Here is a 15,547-nt window from a genome sequence, read left to right on the forward strand (position 1 = left end):
TTTTTCTTTCTTTCACTTTGTATATAACTTGGCAATCCTTCGGTAAAAAGACATTATCTTTCATCTTCACAGTGCCATCTTAGCGATCTTTCTATAAAAAACAAATTATCGTTCACCTTCACAGTGCTGAACAGTTAAACGCTGGCAACAACACTTACTAATCATTCACATCATATACTACTACCTATACATTGCACACTTTAACGACTTATTAACTTTCCCTATTTTCCTTCTCACTCTTACGGTCATTTAAGTTTTTATTTGCTTGGCACCCGTTATACACGTTCATCTTTACCAGAAAACAATTCACATTAAGTGCGCCAGTGCTTTCGAAACAATGTTATTATATGCCGGTGTAATGACGTTATACGACCGTTATATCCGTTGGGTCGGATATAAAATAGCACCAATTTATTTACAGATTATAACCAGCATTGATACTGATCGCGCAAATGAGAAATAATGAATATATGTGCGGCCGTATTTTTCGCTTTTAAGTTGCAAAAAAATAAATGTTAAAGCCTCAATTTCTATATAAATTGAAAGAAATCAAATGTTCTGAAAAATAAAATTGCGTTAGTATGATATTATAGAATAAATACATTAAAATTTACTTCTCTGATGTTTACGGCCATATCACGTTGAAAACACCGGTTCTCGTCCGATCACCGAAGTTAAGCAACATCGAGCCTAGTTAGTACTTAGATGGGTGACCGCTTGGGAACCCTAGGTGCTGTAAGCATTTTTTGGGCTTCTTTTAACATTTTTTTAAAAATTAATTTAAACAAATTGAATTTTGACAACGTAATATGATAAAAGAAAGTGGATTCGATTTACTTTCAATATGAAATACAGAAAGCATACGCAGATTAACCAAAATTCAGCGGGTGGGGACCTCTTGTAAGACTACTACTTATCCATGAAACTTGTTGACAGTGATGATCGTGCAGCTGAAAAGTTTTCCCGTGAAGATATTGAAAATAGCTTTCATGTCATGTTCACTGTTGAACAACCATCAACCTGAGAGAACAGGAACAAATAGTGTAAAGCATTCTCTCCCATAATTCAAACGATTTGCATATTCTGTGACTCTATAAAGGGAGATAATAGTTGCGTTAGTTTCTAAAAAAATTCATATGCTTGTTCTGGGAACTGGCAGTGAACTATCTCTTTCAACCTCTGGCATTCGATATGTTTGTAGGGACTGGACCACTAAGCACGAACTTTTAGTCATTGTTTGCAACTCGCCTTACCGAGGTGCCAGATGATGCCCGTTGGGATGCTTAACTTTTCCAACCACATGGTTCCGGGTTCAGACCCACTGCGTGGCACCTTGGGCAAGTGTCTTCTACTATAGTCTCGGGACGACCAAAGCCTTATGAGTGGTTTTGGTAGACGGAAACTGAAAGAAGCCCGTCGTATACATGTGTATACATGTGTATATATATATATATATATATATATATATATATATATATATGTATGTATGTGCGTGTATATGTTTGTGTCTGTTCCCCAACATCGCATGACAACCGATGGTGGTGTGTATACGTCCCTGTAACTTAGCGGTTCGGCAAAAAGTGGCCGATATAATAAGTGCCAGTCTTACAAAGAATAAGTCCTGATGAAAATAAATTGAATCCGCTGTTTTAATGCTTGTTAAAATTTACAGCTTGTGTAAATTAAAAAGAAAAAGAATGCTTACAGCACCTAGGGTTCCCAAGCGGTCACCCATCTAAGTACTAACTAGGCTCGATGTTGCTTAACTTCGGTGATCGGACGAGAACCGGTGCTTTCAACGTGATATGGCCGTAAACATCTATACAGTAAATTTTAATCTATTTATTCTATAAACTTATACTAAATCATTTTCATTTTTTAGAATGTATTTTTCTTTCTTTCACTTTGTATATAACTTGGCAATCCTTCGGTAAAAAGACATTATCTTTCATCTTCACAGTGCCATCTTAGCGATCTTTCTATAAAAAACAAATTATCGTCCACCTTCACAGTGCTGAACAGTTAAACGCTGGCAACAACACTTACTAATCATTCACATCATATACTACTACCTATACATTGCACACTTTAACGACTTATTAACTTTCCCTATTTTCCTTCTCACTCTTACGGTCATTTAAGTTTTTATTTGCTTGGCACCCGTTATACACGTTCATCTTTACCAGAAAACAATTCACATTAAGTGCGCCAGTGCTTTCGAAACAATGTTATTATATGCCGGTGTAATGACGTTATACGACCGTTATATCCATTGGGTCGGATATAAAATAGCACCAATTTATTTACAGATTATAACCAGCATTGATACTGATCGCGCAAATGAGAAATAATGAATATATGTGCGGCCGTATTTTTCGCTTTTAAATTGCAAAAAAATAAATGTTAAAGCCTCAATTTCTATATAAATTGAAAGAAATCAAATGTTCTGAAAAATAAAATTGCTTTAGTATGATATTATAGAATAAATACATTAAAATTTACTTCTCTGATGTTTACGGCCATATCACGTTGAAAACACCGGTTCTCGTCCGATCACCGAAGTTAAGCAACATCGAGCCTAGTTAGTACTTAGATGGGTGACCGCTTGGGAACCCTAGGTGCTGTAAGCATTTTTTTTGCTTCTTTTAACATTTTTTTAAAAATTAATTTAAACAAATTGAATTTTGACAATGTAATATGATAAAAGAAAGTGGATTCGATTTACTTTCAATATGAAATACAGAAAGCATACGCAGATTAACCAAAATTCAGCGGGTGGGAACCTCTTGTAAGACTACTACTTATCCATGAAACTTGTTGACAGTGATGATCGTGCAGCTGAAAAGTTTTCCCGTGAAGATATTGAAAATAGCTTTCATGTCATGTTCACTGTTGAACAACCATCAACCTGAGAGAACAGGAACAAATAGTGTAAAGCATTCTCTCCCATAATTCAAACGATTTGCATATTCTGTGACTCTATAAAGGGAGATAATAGTTGCGTTAGTTTCTAAAAAAATTCATATGCTTGTTCTGGGAACTGGCAGTGAACTATCTCTTTCAACCTCTGGCATTCGATATGTTTGTAGGGACTGGACCACTAAGCACGAACTTTTAGTCATTGTTTGCAACTCGCCTTACCGAGGTGCCAGATGATGCCCGTTGGGATGCTTAACTTTTCCAACCACATGGTTCCGGGTTCAGACCCACTGCGTGGCACCTTGGGCAAGTGTCTTCTACTATAGTCTCGGGACGACCAAAGCCTTATGAGTGGTTTTGGTAGACGGAAACTGAAAGAAGCCCGTCGTATACATGTGTATACATGTGTATATATATATATATATATATATATATATATATATATATATATATATATATATATGTATGTATGTGCGTGTATATGTTTGTGTCTGTTCCCCAACATCGCATGACAACCGATGGTGGTGTGTATACGTCCCTGTAACTTAGCGGTTCGGCAAAAAGTGGACGATATAATAAGTGCCAGGCTTACAAAGAATAAGTCCTGATGAAAATAAATTGAATCCGCTGTTTTAATGCTTGTTAAAATTTACAGCTTGTGTAAATTAAAAAGTAAAAGAATGCTTACAGCACCTAGGGTTCCCAAGCGGTCACCCATCTAAGTACTAACTAGGCTCGATGTTGCTTAACTTCGGTGATCGGACGAGAACCGGTGCTTTCAACGTGATATGGCCGTAAACATCTATACAGTAAATTTTAATCTATTTATTCTATAAACTTATACTAAATCATTTTCATTTTTTAGAATGTATTTTTCTTTCTTTCACTTTGTATATAACTTGGCAATCCTTCGGTAAAAAGACATTATCTTTCATCTTCACAGTGCCATCTTAGCGATCTTTCTATAAAAAACAAATTATCGTTCACCTTCACAGTGATGAACAGTTAAACGCTGGCAACAACACTTACTAATCATTCACATCATATACTACTACCTATACATTGCACACTTTAACGACTTATTAACTTTCCCTATTTTCCTTCTCACTCTTACGGTCATTTAAGTTTTTATTTGCTTGGCACCCGTTATACACGTTCATCTTTACCAGAAAACAATTCACATTTTGTGCGCCAGTGCTTTCGAAACAATGTTATTATATGCCGGTGTAATGACGTTATACGACCGTTATATCCATTGGGTCGGATATAAAATAGCACCAATTTATTTACAGATTATACCCAGCATTGATACTGATCGCGCAAATGAGAAATAATGAATATATGTGCGGCCGTATTTTTCGCTTTTAAGTTGCAAAAAAATAAATGTTAAAGCCTCAATTTCTATATAAATTGAAAGAAATCAAATGTTCTGAAAAATAAAATTGCTTTAGTATGATATTATAGAATAAATACATTCAAATTTACTTCTCTGATGTTTACGGCCATATCACGTTGAAAACACCGGTTCTCGTCCGATCACCGAAGTTAAGCAACATCGAGCCTAGTTAGTACTTAGATGGGTGACCGCTTGGGAACCCTAGGTGCTGTAAGCATTTTTTTGGCTTCTTTTAACATTTTTTTAAAAATTAATTTAAACAAATTGAATTTTGACAATGTAATATGATAAAAGAAAGTGGATTCGATTTACTTTCAATATGAAATACAGAAAGCATACGCAGATTAACCAAAATTCAGCGGGTGGGGACCTCTTGTAAGACTACTACTTATCCATGAAACTTGTTGACAGTGATGATCGTGCAGCTGAAAAGTTTTCCCGTGAAGATATTGAAAATAGCTTTCATGTCATGTTCACTGTTGAACAACCATCAACCTGAGAGAACAGGAACAAATAGTGTAAAGCATTCTCTCCCATAATTCAAACGATTTGCATATTCTGTGACTCTATAAAGGGAGATAATAGTTGCGTTAGTTTCTAAAAAAATTCATATGCTTGTTCTGGGAACTGGCAGTGAACTATCTCTTTCAACCTCTGGCATTCGATATGTTTGTAGGGACTGGACCACTAAGCACGAACTTTTAGTCATTGTTTGCAACTCGCCTTACCGAGGTGCCAGATGATGCCCGTTGGGATGCTTAACTTTTCCAACCACATGGTTCCGGGTTCAGACCCACTGCGTGGCACCTTGGGCAAGTGTCTTCTACTATAGTCTCGGGACGACCAAAGCCTTATGAGTGGTTTTGGTAGACGGAAACTGAAAGAAGCCCGTCGTATACATGTGTATACATGTGTATATATATATATATATATATATATATGTATGTATGTGCGTGTATATGTTTGTGTCTGTTCCCCAACATCGCATGACAACCGATGGTGGTGTGTATACGTCCCTGTAACTTAGCGGTTCGGCAAAAAGTGGACGATATAATAAGTGCCAGGCTTACAAAGAATAAGTCCTGATGAAAATAAATTGAATCCGCTGTTTTAATGCTTGTTAAAATTTACAGCTTGTGTAAATTAAAAAGAAAAAGAATGCTTACAGCACCTAGGGTTCCCAAGCGGTCACCCATCTAAGAACTAACTAGGCTCGATGTTGCTTAACTTCGGTGATCGGACGAGAACCGGTGCTTTCAACGTGATATGGCCGTAAACATCTATACAGTAAATTTTAATCTATTTATTCTATAAACTTATACTAAATCATTTTCATTTTTTAGAATGTATTTTTCTTTCTTTCACTTTGTATATAACTTGGCAATCCTTCGGTAAAAAGACATTATCTTTCATCTTCACAGTGCCATCTTAGCGATCTTTCTATAAAAAACAAATTATCGTTCACCTTCACAGTGCTGAACAGTTAAACGCTGGCAACAACACTTACTAATCATTCACATCATATACTACTACCTATACATTGCACACTTTAACGACTTATTAACTTTCCCTATTTTCCTTCTCACTCTTACGGTCATTTAAGTTTTTATTTGCTTGGCACCCGTTATACACGTTCATCTTTACCAGAAAACAATTCACATTTTGTGCGCCAGTGCTTTCGAAACAATGTTATTATATGCCGGTGTAATGACGTTATACGACCGTTATATCCATTGGGTCGGATATAAAATAGCACCAATTTATTTACAGATTATAACCAGCATTGATACTGATCGCGCAAATGAGAAATAATGAATATATGTGCGGCCGTATTTTTCGCTTTTAAGTTGCAAAAAAATAAATGTTAAAGCCTCAATTTCTATATAAATTGAAAGAAATCAAATGTTCTGAAAAATAAAATTGCTTTAGTATGATATTATAGAATAAATACATTAAAATTTACTTCTCTGATGTTTACGGCCATATCACGTTGAAAACACCGGTTCTCGTCCGATCACCGAAGTTAAGCAACATCGAGCCTAGTTAGTACTTAGATGGGTGACCGCTTGGGAACCCTAGGTGCTGTAAGCATTTTTTTTGCTTCTTTTAACATTTTTTTAAAAATTAATTTAAACAAATTGAATTTTGACAATGTAATATGATAAAAGAAAGTGGATTCGATTTACTTTCAATATGAAATACAGAAAGCATACGCAGATTAACCAAAATTCAGCGGGTGGGAACCTCTTGTAAGACTACTACTTATCCATGAAACTTGTTGACAGTGATGATCGTGCAGCTGAAAAGTTTTCCCGTGAAGATATTGAAAATAGCTTTCATGTCATGTTCACTGTTGAACAACCATCAACCTGAGAGAACAGGAACAAATAGTGTAAAGCATTCTCTCCCATAATTCAAACGATTTGCATATTCTGTGACTCTATAAAGGGAGATAATAGTTGCGTTAGTTTCTAAAAAAATTCATATCCTTGTTCTGGGAACTGGCAGTGAACTATCTCTTTCAACCTCTGGTATTCGATATGTTTGTAGGGACTGGACCACTAAGCACGAACTTTTAGTCATTGTTTGCAACTCGCCTTACCGAGGTGCCAGATGATGCCCGTTGGGATGCTTAACTTTTCCAACCACATGGTTCCGGGTTCAGACCCACTGCGTGGCACCTTGGGCAAGTGTCTTCTACTATAGTCTCGGGACGACCAAAGCCTTATGAGTGGTTTTGGTAGACGGAAACTGAAAGAAGCCCGTCGTATACATGTGTATACATGTGTATATATATATATATATATATATATATATATATATATATATATATATATGTATGTATGTGCGTGTATATGTTTGTGTCTGTTCCCCAACATCGCATGACAACCGATGGTGGTGTGTATACGTCCCTGTAACTTAGCGGTTCGGCAAAAAGTGGACGATATAATAAGTGCCAGGCTTACAAAGAATAAGTCCTGATGAAAATAAATTGAATCCGCTGTTTTAATGCTTGTTAAAATTTACAGCTTGTGTAAATTAAAAAGAAAAAGAATGCTTACAGCACCTAGGGTTCCCAAGCGGTCACCCATCTAAGTACTAACTAGGCTCGATGTTGCTTAACTTCGGTGATCGGACGAGAACCGGTGCTTTCAACGTGATATGGCCGTAAACATCTATACAGTAAATTTTAATCTATTTATTCTATAAACTTATACTAAATCATTTTCATTTTTTAGAATGTATTTTTCTTTCTTTCACTTTGTATATAACTTGGCAATCCTTCGGTAAAAAGACATTATCTTTCATCTTCACAGTGCCATCTTAGCGATCTTTCTATAAAAAACAAATTATCGTTCACCTTCACAGTGATGAACAGTTAAACGCTGGCAACAACACTTACTAATCATTCACATCATATACTACTACCTATACATTGCACACTTTAACGACTTATTAACTTTCCCTATTTTCCTTCTCACTCTTACGGTCATTTAAGTTTTTATTTGCTTGGCACCCGTTATACACGTTCATCTTTACCAGAAAACAATTCACATTTTGTGCGCCAGTGCTTTCGAAACAATGTTATTATATGCCGGTGTAATGACGTTATACGACCGTTATATCCATTGGGTCGGATATAAAATAGCGCCAATTTATTTACAGATTATAACCAGCATTGATACTGATCGCGCAAATGAGAAATAATGAATATATGTGCGGCCGTATTTTTCGCTTTTAAGTTGCAAAAAAATAAATGTTAAAGCCTCAATTTCTATATAAATTGAAAGAAATCAAATGTTCTGAAAAATAAAATTGCTTTAGTATGATATTATAGAATAAATACATTAAAATTTATTTCCCTGATGTTTACGGCCATATCACGTTGAAAACACCGGTTCTCGACCGATCACCGAAGTTAAGCAACATCGAGCCTAGTTAGTACTTAGATGGGTGACCGCTTGGGAACCCTAGGTGCTGTAAGCATTTTTTTGGCTTCTTTTAACATTTTTTTAAAAATTAATTTAAACAAATTGAATTTTGACAATGTAATATGATAAAAGAAAGTGGATTCGATTTACTTTCAATATGAAATACAGAAAGCATACGCAGATTAACCAAAATTCAGCGGGTCGGGACCTCTTGTAAGACTACTACTTATCCATGAAACTTGTTGACAGTGATGATCGTGCAGCTGAAAAGTTTTCCCGTGAAGATATTGAAAATAGCTTTCATGTCATGTTCACTGTTGAACAACCATCAACCTGAGAGAACAGGAACAAATAGTGTAAAGCATTCTCTCCCATAATTCAAACGATTTGCATATTCTGTGACTCTATAAAGGGAGATAATAGTTGCGTTAGTTTCTAAAAAAATTCATATGCTTGTTCTGGGAACTGGCAGTGAACTATCTCTTTCAACCTCTGGCATTCGATATGTTTGTAGGGACTGGACCACTAAGCACGAACTTTTAGTCATTGTTTGCAACTCGCCTTACCGAGGTGCCAGATGATGCCCGTTGGGATGCTTAACTTTTCCAACCACATGGTTCCGGGTTCAGACCCACTGCGTGGCACCTTGGGCAAGTGTCTTCTACTATAGTCTCGGGACGACCAAAGCCTTATGAGTGGTTTTGGTAGACGGAAACTGAAAGAAGCCCGTCGTATACATGTGTATACATGTGTATATATATATATATATATATATATATATATATATATATGTATGTATGTGCGTGTATATGTTTGTGTCTGTTCCCCAACATCGCATGACAACCGATGGTGGTGTGTATACGTCCCTGTAACTTAGCGGTTCGGCAAAAAGTGGCCGATATAATAAGTGCCAGGCTTACAAAGAATAAGTCCTGATGAAAATAAATTGAATCCGCTGTTTTAATGCTTGTTAAAATTTACAGCTTGTGTAAATTAAAAAGAAAAAGAATGCTTACAGCACCTAGGGTTCCCAAGCGGTCACCCATCTAAGTACTAACTAGGCTCGATGTTGCTTAACTTCGGTGATCGGACGAGAACCGGTGCTTTCAACGTGATATGGCCGTAAACATCTATACAGTAAATTTTAATCTATTTATTCTATAAACTTATACTAAATCATTTTCATTTTTTAGAATGTATTTTTCTTTCTTTCACTTTGTATATAACTTGGCAATCCTTCGGTAAAAAGACATTATCTTTCATCTTCACAGTGCCATCTTAGCGATCTTTCTATAAAAAACAAATTATCGTTCACCTTCACAGTGCTGAACAGTTAAACGCTGGCAACAACACTTACTAATCATTCACATCATATACTACTACCTATACATTGCACACTTTAACGACTTATTAACTTTCCCTATTTTCCTTCTCACTCTTACGGTCATTTAAGTTTTTATTTGCTTGGCACCCGTTATACACGTTCATCTTTACCAGAAAACAATTCACATTAAGTGCGCCAGTGCTTTCGAAACAATGTTATTATATGCCGGTGTAATGACGTTATACGACCGTTATATCCATTGGGTCGGATATAAAATAGCACCAAATTATTTACAGATTATAACCAGCATTGATACTGATCTCGCAAATGAGAAATAATGAATATATGTGCGGCCGTATTTTTCGCTTTTAAGTTGCAAAAAAATAAATGTTAAAGCCTCAATTTCTATATAAATTGAAAGAAATCAAATGTTCTGAAAAATAAAATTGCGTTAGTATGATATTATAGAATAAATACATTAAAATTTACTTCTCTGATGTTTACGGCCATATCACGTTGAAAACACCGGTTCTCGTCCGATCACCGAAGTTAAGCAACATCGAGCCTAGTTAGTACTTAGATGGGTGACCGCTTGGGAACCCTAGGTGCTGTAAGCATTTTTGGGGCTTCTTTTAACATTTTTTTAAAAATTAATTTAAACAAATTGAATTTTGACAACGTAATATGATAAAAGAAAGTGGATTCGATTTACTTTCAATATGAAATACAGAAAGCATACGCAGATTAACCAAAATTCAGCGGGTGGGGACCTCTTGTAAGACTACTACTTATCCATGAAACTTGTTGACAGTGATGATCGTGCAGCTGAAAAGTTTTCCCGTGAAGATATTGAAAATAGCTTTCATGTCATGTTCACTGTTGAACAACCATCAACCTGAGAGAACAGGAACAAATAGTGTAAAGCATTCTCTCCCATAATTCAAACGATTTGCATATTCTGTGACTCTATAAAGGGAGATTATAGTTGCGTTAGTTTCTAAAAAAATTCATATGCTTGTTCTGGGAACTGGCAGTGAACTATCTCTTTCAACCTCTGGCATTCGATATGTTTGTAGGGACTGGACCACTAAGCACGAACTTTTAGTCATTGTTTGCAACTCGCCTTACCGAGGTGCCAGATGATGCCCGTTGGGATGCTTAACTTTTCCAACCACATGGTTCCGGGTTCAGACCCACTGCGTGGCACCTTGGGCAAGTGTCTTCTACTATAGTCTCGGGACGACCAAAGCCTTATGAGTGGTTTTGGTAGACGGAAACTGAAAGAAGCCCGTCGTATACATGTGTATACATGTGTATATATATATATATATATATATATATATATATATATATATATGTATGTATGTGCGTGTATATGTTTGTGTCTGTTCCCCAACATCGCATGACAACCGATGGTGGTGTGTATACGTCCCTGTAACTTAGCGGTTCGGCAAAAAGTGGCCGATATAATAAGTGCCAGGCTTACAAAGAATAAGTCCTGATGAAAATAAATTGAATCCGCTGTTTTAATGCTTGTTAAAATTTACAGCTTGTGTAAATTAAAAAGAAAAAGAATGCTTACAGCACCTAGGGTTCCCAAGCGGTCACCCATCTAAGTACTAACTAGGCTCGATGTTGCTTAACTTCGGTGATCGGACGAGAACCGGTGCTTTCAACGTGATATGGCCGTAAACATCTATACAGTAAATTTTAATCTATTTATTCTATAAACTTATACTAAATCATTTTCATTTTTTAGAATGTATTTTTCTTTCTTTCACTTTGTATATAACTTGGCAATCCTTCGGTAAAAAGACATTATCTTTCATCTTCACAGTGCCATCTTAGCGATCTTTCTATAAAAAACAAATTATCGTTCACCTTCACAGTGCTGAACAGTTAAACGCTGGCAACAACACTTACTAATCATTCACATCATATACTACTACCTATACATTGCACACTTTAACGACTTATTAACTTTCCCTATTTTCCTTCTCACTCTTACGGTCATTTAAGTTTTTATTTGCTTGGCACCCGTTATACACGTTCATCTTTACCAGAAAACAATTCACATTAAGTGCGCCAGTGCTTTCGAAACAATGTTATTATATGCCGGTGTAATGACGTTATACGACCGTTATATCCATTGGGTCGGATATAAAATAGCACCAATTTATTTACAGATTATAACCAGCATTGATACTGATCGCGCAAATGAGAAATAATGAATATATGTGCGGCCGTATTTTTCGCTTTTAAGTTGCAAAAAAATAAATGTTAAAGCCTCAATTTCTATATAAATTGAAAGAAATCAAATGTTCTGAAAAATAAAATTGCTTTAGTATGATATTATAGAATAAATACATTAAAATTTACTTCTCTGATGTTTACGGCCATATCACGTTGAAAACACCGGTTCTCGTCCGATCACCGAAGTTAAGCAACATCGAGCCTAGTTAGTACTTAGATGGGTGACCGCTTGGGAACCCTAGGTGCTGTAAGCATTTTTTTGGCTTCTTTTAACATTTTTTTAAAAATTAATTTAAACAAATTGAATTTTGACAATGTAATATGATAAAAGAAAGTGGATTCGATTTACTTTCAATATGAAATACAGAAAGCATACGCAGATTAACCAAAATTCAGCGGGTGGGAACCTCTTGTAAGACTACTACTTATCCATGAAACTTGTTGACAGTGATGATCGTGCAGCTGAAAAGTTTTCCCGTGAAGATATTGAAAATAGCTTTCATGTCATGTTCACTGTTGAACAACCATCAACCTGAGAGAACAGGAACAAATAGTGTAAAGCATTCTCTCCCATAATTCAAACGATTTGCATATTCTGTGACTCTATAAAGGGAGATAATAGTTGCGTTAGTTTCTAAAAAAATTCATATGCTTGTTCTGGGAACTGGCAGTGAACTATCTCTTTCAACCTCTGGCATTCGATATGTTTGTAGGGACTGGACCACTAAGCACGAACTTTTAGTCATTGTTTGCAACTCGACTTACCGAGGTGCCAGATGATGCCCGTTGGGATGCTTAACTTTTCCAACCACATGGTTCCGGGTTCAGACCCACTGCGTGGCACCTTGGGCAAGTGTCTTCTACTATAGTCTCGGGACGACCAAAGCCTTATGAGTGGTTTTGGTAGACGGAAACTGAAAGAAGCCCGTCGTATACATGTGTATACATGTGTATATATATATATATATATATATATATATATATATATATATGTATGTATGTGCGTGTATATGTTTGTGTCTGTTCCCCAACATCGCATGACAACCGATGGTGGTGTGTATACGTCCCTGTAACTTAGCGGTTCGGCAAAAAGTGGCCGATATAATAAGTGCCAGGCTTACAAAGAATAAGTCCTGATGAAAATAAATTGAATCCGCTGTTTTAATGCTTGTTAAAATTTACAGCTTGTGTAAATTAAAAAGAAAAAGAATGCTTACAGCACCTAGGGTTCCCAAGCGGTCACCCATCTAAGTACTAACTAGGCTCGATGTTGCTTAACTTCGGTGATCGGACGAGAACCGGTGCTTTCAACGTGATATGGCCGTAAACATCTAAACAGTAAATTTTAATCTATTTATTCTATAAACTTATACTAAATCATTTTCATTTTTTAGAATGTATTTTTCTTTCTTTCACTTTGTATATAACTTGGCAATCCTTCGGTAAAAAGACATTATCTTTCATCTTCACAGTGCCATCTTAGCGATCTTTCTATAAAAAACAAATTATCGTTCACCTTCACAGTGCTGAACAGTTAAACGCTGGCAACAACACTTACTAATCATTCACATCATATACTACTACCTATACATTGCACACTTTAACGACTTATGAACTTTCCCTATTTTCCTTCTCACTCTTACGGTCATTTAAGTTTTTATTTGCTTGGCACCCGTTATACACGTTCATCTTTACCAGAAAACAATTCACATTTTGTGCGCCAGTGCTTTCGAAACAATGTTATTATATGCCGGTGTAATGACGTTATACGACCGTTATATCCATTGGGTCGGATATAAAATAGCACCAATTTATTTACAGATTATAACCAGCATTGATACTGATCGCGCAAATGAGAAATAATGAATATATGTGCGGCCGTATTTTTCGCTTTTAAGTTGCAAAAAAATAAATGTTAAAGCCTCAATTTCTATATAAATTGAAAGAAATCAAATGTTCTGAAAAATAAAATTGCTTTAGTATGATATTATAGAATAAATACATTAAAATTTACTTCTCTGATGTTTACGGCCATATCACGTTGAAAACACCGGTTCTCGTCCGATCACCGAAGTTAAGCAACATCGAGCCTAGTTAGTACATAGATGGGTGACCACTTGGGAACCCTAGGTGCTGTAAGCATTTTTTTTGCTTCTTTTAAAACTTTTTTAAAAATTAATTTAAACAAATTGAATTTTGACAATATAATATGATAAAAGAAAGTGGATTCGATTTACTTTCAATATGAAATACAGACAGCATACGCAGATTAACCAAAATTCAGCGGGTGGGAACCTCTTGTAAGACTACTACTTATCCATGAAACTTGTTGACAGTGATGATCGTGCAGCTGAAAAGTTTTCCCGTGAAGATATTGAAAATAGCTTTCATGTCATGTTCACTGTTGAACAACCATCAACCTGAGAGAACAGGAACAAATAGTGTAAAGCATTCTCTCCCATAATTCAAACGATTTGCATATTCTGTGACTCTATAAAGGGAGATAATAGTTGCGTTAGTTTCTAAAAAAATTCATATGCTTGTTCTGGGAACTGGCAGTGAACTATCTCTTTCAACCTCTGGCATTCGATATGTTTGTAGGGACTGGAGCACTAAGCACGAACTTTTAGTCATTGTTTGCAACTCGCCTTACCGAGGTGCCAGATGATGCCCGTTGGGATGCTTAACTTTTCCAACCACATGGTTCCGGATTCAGACCCACTGCGTGGCACCTTGGGCAAGTGTCTTCTACTATAGTCTCGGGACGACCAAAGCCTTATGAGTGGTTTTGGTAGACGGAAACTGAAAGAAGCCCGTCGTATACATGTGTATACATGTGTATATATATATATATATATATATATATATATGTATGTATGTGCGTGTATATGTTTGTGTCTGTTCCCCAACATCGCATGACAACCGATGGTGGTGTGTATACGTCCCTGTAACTTAGCGGTTCGGCAAAAAGTGGACGATATAATAAGTGCCAGGCTTACAAAGAATAAGTCCTGATGAAAATAAATTGAATCCGCTGTTTTAATGCTTGTTAAAATTTACAGCTTGTGTAAATTAAAAAGAAAAAGAATGCTTACAGCACCTAGGGTTCCCAAGCGGTCACCCATCTAAGTACTAACTAGGCTCGATGTTGCTTAACTTCGGTGATCGGACGAGAACCGGTGCTTTCAACGTGATATGGCCGTAAACATCTATACAGTAAATTTTAATCTATTTATTCTATAAACTTATACTAAATCATTTTCATTTTTTAGAATGTATTTTTCTTTCTTTCACTTTGTATATAACTTGGCAATCCTTCGGTAAAAAGACATTATCTTTCATCTTCACAGTGCCATCTTAGCGATCTTTCTATAAAAAACAAATTATCGTTCACCTTCACAGTGCTGAACAGTTAAACGCTGGCAACAACACTTACTAATCATTCACATCATATACTACTACCTATACATTGCACACTTTAACGACTTATGAACTTTCCCTATTTTCCTTCTCACTCTTACGGTCATTTAAGTTTTTATTTGCTTGGCACCCGTTATACACGTTCATCTTTACCAGAAAACAATTCACATTTTGTGCGCCAGTGCTTTCGAAACAATGTTATTATATGCCGGTGTAATGACGTTATACGACCGTTATATCCATTGGGTCGGATATAAAATAGCACCAATTTATTTACAGATTATACCCAGCATTGATACTGAT

General features: G+C 36.1%; 16 non-coding genes across 16 annotated transcripts; 8 read left to right on the forward strand and 8 right to left on the reverse strand.

The window, feature by feature from the left end:
• The first annotated feature begins 623 nt into the window (after window positions 1–623).
• LOC149129797 (5S ribosomal RNA) lies at window positions 624–742 on the forward strand. Its single transcript, XR_016239609.1, has one exon. It is a non-coding gene; the product is annotated as a 5S ribosomal RNA (ribosomal RNA).
• Window positions 743–1,698: 956 nt separating this feature from the next.
• LOC149129798 (5S ribosomal RNA) lies at window positions 1,699–1,817 on the reverse strand. The gene has a single exon (XR_016239866.1). It is a non-coding gene; the product is annotated as a 5S ribosomal RNA (ribosomal RNA).
• A 694-nt stretch (window positions 1,818–2,511) lies between these two features.
• Window positions 2,512–2,630, forward strand: LOC149129799 (5S ribosomal RNA). The gene has a single exon (XR_016239610.1). It is a non-coding gene; the product is annotated as a 5S ribosomal RNA (ribosomal RNA).
• Window positions 2,631–3,600: 970 nt separating this feature from the next.
• LOC149129800 (5S ribosomal RNA) lies at window positions 3,601–3,719 on the reverse strand. The gene has a single exon (XR_016239867.1). It is a non-coding gene; the product is annotated as a 5S ribosomal RNA (ribosomal RNA).
• A 694-nt stretch (window positions 3,720–4,413) lies between these two features.
• Window positions 4,414–4,532, forward strand: LOC149129801 (5S ribosomal RNA). Its single transcript, XR_016239611.1, has one exon. It is a non-coding gene; the product is annotated as a 5S ribosomal RNA (ribosomal RNA).
• Window positions 4,533–5,474: 942 nt separating this feature from the next.
• On the reverse strand, window positions 5,475–5,593 carry LOC149129802 (5S ribosomal RNA). Its single transcript, XR_016239431.1, has one exon. It is a non-coding gene; the product is annotated as a 5S ribosomal RNA (ribosomal RNA).
• Window positions 5,594–6,287: 694 nt separating this feature from the next.
• On the forward strand, window positions 6,288–6,406 carry LOC149129803 (5S ribosomal RNA). The gene has a single exon (XR_016239612.1). It is a non-coding gene; the product is annotated as a 5S ribosomal RNA (ribosomal RNA).
• Window positions 6,407–7,370: 964 nt separating this feature from the next.
• Window positions 7,371–7,489, reverse strand: LOC149129804 (5S ribosomal RNA). The gene has a single exon (XR_016239868.1). It is a non-coding gene; the product is annotated as a 5S ribosomal RNA (ribosomal RNA).
• Window positions 7,490–8,183: 694 nt separating this feature from the next.
• LOC149129805 (5S ribosomal RNA) lies at window positions 8,184–8,302 on the forward strand. The gene has a single exon (XR_016239378.1). It is a non-coding gene; the product is annotated as a 5S ribosomal RNA (ribosomal RNA).
• A 954-nt stretch (window positions 8,303–9,256) lies between these two features.
• Window positions 9,257–9,375, reverse strand: LOC149129806 (5S ribosomal RNA). Its single transcript, XR_016239869.1, has one exon. It is a non-coding gene; the product is annotated as a 5S ribosomal RNA (ribosomal RNA).
• A 694-nt stretch (window positions 9,376–10,069) lies between these two features.
• On the forward strand, window positions 10,070–10,188 carry LOC149129807 (5S ribosomal RNA). The gene has a single exon (XR_016239613.1). It is a non-coding gene; the product is annotated as a 5S ribosomal RNA (ribosomal RNA).
• A 958-nt stretch (window positions 10,189–11,146) lies between these two features.
• LOC149129808 (5S ribosomal RNA) lies at window positions 11,147–11,265 on the reverse strand. The gene has a single exon (XR_016239870.1). It is a non-coding gene; the product is annotated as a 5S ribosomal RNA (ribosomal RNA).
• A 694-nt stretch (window positions 11,266–11,959) lies between these two features.
• LOC149129809 (5S ribosomal RNA) lies at window positions 11,960–12,078 on the forward strand. The gene has a single exon (XR_016239614.1). It is a non-coding gene; the product is annotated as a 5S ribosomal RNA (ribosomal RNA).
• Window positions 12,079–13,034: 956 nt separating this feature from the next.
• Window positions 13,035–13,153, reverse strand: LOC149129810 (5S ribosomal RNA). Its single transcript, XR_016239871.1, has one exon. It is a non-coding gene; the product is annotated as a 5S ribosomal RNA (ribosomal RNA).
• A 694-nt stretch (window positions 13,154–13,847) lies between these two features.
• LOC149129811 (5S ribosomal RNA) lies at window positions 13,848–13,966 on the forward strand. Its single transcript, XR_016239341.1, has one exon. It is a non-coding gene; the product is annotated as a 5S ribosomal RNA (ribosomal RNA).
• Window positions 13,967–14,912: 946 nt separating this feature from the next.
• On the reverse strand, window positions 14,913–15,031 carry LOC149129812 (5S ribosomal RNA). The gene has a single exon (XR_016239872.1). It is a non-coding gene; the product is annotated as a 5S ribosomal RNA (ribosomal RNA).
• Between the last annotated feature and the right edge of the window lie 516 nt (window positions 15,032–15,547).

This window comes from Octopus bimaculoides, unplaced genomic scaffold (assembly GCF_046866305.1).
Source record: "Octopus bimaculoides isolate indiv1 unplaced genomic scaffold, ASM4686630v1 contig39, whole genome shotgun sequence".
Taxonomy (NCBI): domain Eukaryota; kingdom Metazoa; phylum Mollusca; class Cephalopoda; order Octopoda; family Octopodidae; genus Octopus; species Octopus bimaculoides.